The sequence below is a fragment of the Hippopotamus amphibius genome, chromosome 8 (assembly GCF_030028045.1).
Source record: "Hippopotamus amphibius kiboko isolate mHipAmp2 chromosome 8, mHipAmp2.hap2, whole genome shotgun sequence".
NCBI classification, from domain to species: domain Eukaryota; kingdom Metazoa; phylum Chordata; class Mammalia; order Artiodactyla; family Hippopotamidae; genus Hippopotamus; species Hippopotamus amphibius.
In genome coordinates, this window is record NC_080193.1 from 18,370,444 (window position 1) to 18,374,404 (window position 3,961).

Below are 3,961 nucleotides of genomic sequence, written 5' to 3' on the forward strand. Positions count from 1 at the left end.
TTTGGATTTCCTTCCCATTTAGGTCACCACAGAGCACTGAGTAGAGTTTCCTGTGCTATACAGTAGGTTCTCATTAGTTATCTATTTTATACATAGCATCAATAGTGTATATATGCTAATCCCAATCTCCCAATTCATCCCACCCCCTGCCTTCCCCCTTGGTATCAGTACGTTTGTTCGCTATGTCTGTGCCTCTATTTCTGCTTTGTAAATAAGATTGTCTATACCTTTTTTTTAGGTTCCACATATATGCATTAGTATATGATATTTGTTTTTCTCTTTCTGGCTTACTTCACTCTGCACGACAGTCTCTAGGTCCATCCACGTCTCTACAAATGACCCAATTTTGTTCCTTTTAATGGCTAATATTCCATTGTGTATATGTACCACATCTTCTTTATCCATTCCTCTATTGATAGACATTTAGGTTGCTTCCATGCCCTGGCTATTGTAAATAGTGCTGCAATGAACATTGAGATGCATGTGTCTTTCTGTATTATGGTTTTCTCTGGGTATATGCCCAGTAGAGGGATTGCTAGGTCATATGGTAGTTCTCCATACTGTTCTTTACAGTGGTTGTATCAGTTTACACGCCCACCAACAATGCATTAGGTTTCCCTTTTCTTCACACCCTCTCCAGCATGTAGTGTTTGTAGATTTTTTGATGGTGGCCATTCTGAGCTCTGTGAGGTGATAACTCGTAGTTTTGATTTGCACTTCTCTAATAATTAGTGATGTTGAGCATCTTTTCATGTGCCTCTTGGCCATCTGTATGTCTTCTTTGGAGAAATGCCTATTTAGGTCTTCTGCCCATTTTTTGATTGGGTTGTTTCTTTTTTTGATATTGAGCTGCATGAGCTCTTTGTATATTTTGGAAATTAATCCATTGTCAGTTGCTTCATTGGCAAATATTTTCTCCCATCCTGAGGGTTGTCTTTTCATCTTGTTTATGGTTTCCTTTGCTGTGCAAAAGCTTTTAAGTTTAATTAGGTCCCATTTGTTTATTTTTGTTTTTATTCTCATAACTCTAGGAAGTGGGTCAAAAAAGATCTTGCTGCAATTTACAGTCAAAGAGTGTTCTGCCTGTTTTCCTCTAAGAGTTTTATAGTGTCTGGTCTTACATTTAGGTCTTTAATCCATTTTGAGTTTATTTTTGTATATGTTGTTAGGGAGTGTTCTAATTTCATTCTTTTACATGTAGCTGTCCAGTTTTCCCAGCACCACTTATTGAAGAGGCTATCTTTTAAAAATTTGGAATGCTTCATGAATTTGCATGTCATCCTTGCACAGGGGCCATACTAATCTTCTCCACATTGTTCCAATTTTAGTATATGTGCTGCCAAAGCGAGCACTGTTTTTTTCTTTCCCTTTTTCTTTCTTTCTTTCTTTCTTCCTTCCTTTCTTTCTTTCTTTGTCTTTCTTTCTGTCTTTCTTTCTCTCTCTCCTTCATTCCTTTCTTCCTTCTTCTCTCTCTTTCTCTCTTTCTTTCTCCCTTTCTTTCTCCCTTACTTCCTTTCTTCCTCCCTCCTCCCTTCCTTGTTTCCTTCCTTCCTCCTTCTTTCTTTCTTCCTTCCTTCCTTCCTTCCTCTTTCTCTCTTTCTCTCTTTCTTTCTTTCTCTCTTCTTCCTAACCTGCTCATAACCTGCTGATTGAAAACATGGACCCTGGAGCCATAGGTTCAAATCCTGGCTCCACCAGTTACCAGCTCTGTGACCTTAGGCATGTTGCTCAAACTCTCTGTGCCTCAATTTCCTCATCTATAAAATTGGGATAGTAATAGTACTGACCCTCACAGTACAGCCTCACAGTCCTTGGCCTCCCAGAACCTACAGCCTAGGAGGGAAGACCAGCATTAAATAAATAATCATACAAGTAACTCAGAATTATTCTTTCCAAAGGGCAGAGGAGTCAGGGAATGTTTCCCATGCAATTGTGGCTTATCTATTCATTTCTCATCTCTTCCACTAGCTTGTAAACTCCAAGAAGACTGGGGTCATGTACATTTTATTTTCTAATGTTTACCCGGTCATGTACATTTTATTTTCTAATGTTTACCTGGCATTAAAGACAGGAGAGACACTCATTAACTATGTTTGGATCAATGGATGAATGAATAAAGTAATGTTCCATTAGAGACCAAAAGGACGAATTGGAATAAACCAAGTGAAGAGAGTAGATGGGAGAGCATCCTAGGCAATGGGAACAGCATGTGCAAAAGCCCTGTGGCTGAAAGGAGATTGGAGTGGTTGAGGAAATGAAGCCAGGATGGTATGTCTGGAGCAAGCAGAGTGACAGGGAGAGTGGGGCAGGCTGCGCAGGGCCATGGGACCCCCACGGTGGATTTTCTTTATCAAATGCCCAGCCAGGGCTGTAATGGAAACTGAGCTGGGGTGTCAGAAAGACCTGGATTCAAATCCCAGCTTCCCAATTCTCTGGCTGCATGACAAGTTAATTAACCTCCATGAGCCCTGGATCCTCGTTTGCAAAAGAGGCATAGGGACTTCCCTGGTGGCGTAGTGGTTAAGAATCCTCCTGCCAATGTAGGGAACATGGGTTCGAGCCCTGGTCCAGGAAGATCCCACATGCCGCAGAGCAACTAAGCCTGTGTGCCACAACTACTGACCTGTGTGCCTAGATCCCATGCTCCGCAACAAGAGAAGCCATCTGCAATGGGAAGCCCATGCACCGCAAGGAAGAGTAGCCCCCACTTGCCGCAGCTAGAGAAAGCCCGCGCACAGCAACAAAGACCCAATGCAGCCAATAAATAAATAAATAAATAAATAAATAAATAAATAAATAAATAAATTAAAATTTTAAAATTTTAAAAAGAGACAATAATAGTAACCTATTGCATGGGGTTTGGAAAGGATCATAGACTTTAAAGCACTTAGCATGGTGCCTGGCACACAGGTAGTGCTCAAGAAATGTTACTATGGTCATAATAATAACCTCTTTATGATTGGCCCAGGTTTCCTGGTTCTCTTTCACTGTCCCTGAAGCTGAGTCTTCCCTTTAAGGAGGGTCCCCATCTCCATGCCCTCCCAGGGACATAGCTTTCCCCACGCCCCACTCCCTCAAGCCCTGCTGGGGCTGTTCTCCTTAAAGTTCCTACAGCCAAGACTGGGGAAATGGTTCCCCTGGCTCAGGGCAGAATCTGCACCTATGTTGCTAAGCAACCAACCCCTATCCAGATGCCAGCTGCAGCCTAGGCAGAGGGATGAGCGTCAGCACTCTGGGGAGGGCCTCCTGGGGCACCGCCAGGACCACAGGCTGCAACCAGGACTGAGGCAGGAGAGAGCTAAGGCAGATGGCTCACTGAGAGTTAGCAAACAGCAATGCAAAACCCATGGGGTCAAGGGCAAATCCAAATGCATTCAGACCCCGGCTCTACAATTTACCAACTGTGCAGCCTCGATCAAGTCAGTGAACCTCTCTAAGCCTCAGCTTACTCATCTCAACAATGGGATGCAGACCTAACTACAAATTCATCTCAAGGATTACATAGGATTATGTACATGAAAATGCCCAGCACACAGCAGGTACTCAAAGAATCTTGAAATATGGATATATATACAGGGGTGAGTCCACTAATCTTGTCACCCATCAGTGTTAATAAAATTCAAACTCCTTTGCCTGCCCTTCATGGTCCCCTAACCTGATCCCCCTACTTTCTTCTGTCAACCTAGTTACCTACTAGTTCAGTGTCTCTCAACGTCGGCACTACTGATTTAAAAAAGAAGACAGATTTATTGGCATATAATTTCTATATCTTACAACTCACCGTTTTAAAGTGTACAATTCAATGCTTTTTAGTATATTCACAGAGTTGTGCAACCATCACCACAATCAATTTTAAAACATTAACATCACTCAAAAAGAAACACTATTCCCATTAGCAGTAACTACCCACACCCCTTCCCCCCAGCCCTTGCCAAACACTCATCTGCTTTCTGTCTCTATG

The 3,961-nt window shown here is 42.4% G+C and overlaps 1 non-coding gene across 1 annotated transcript; it reads right to left on the reverse strand.

Moving 5' to 3' along the window:
- Positions 1-1,245: 1,245 nt before the first annotated feature.
- LOC130859676 (U6 spliceosomal RNA) lies at positions 1,246-1,352 on the reverse strand. Its single transcript, XR_009055242.1, has one exon. It is a non-coding gene; the product is annotated as a U6 spliceosomal RNA (small nuclear RNA).
- Between the last annotated feature and the right edge of the window lie 2,609 nt (positions 1,353-3,961).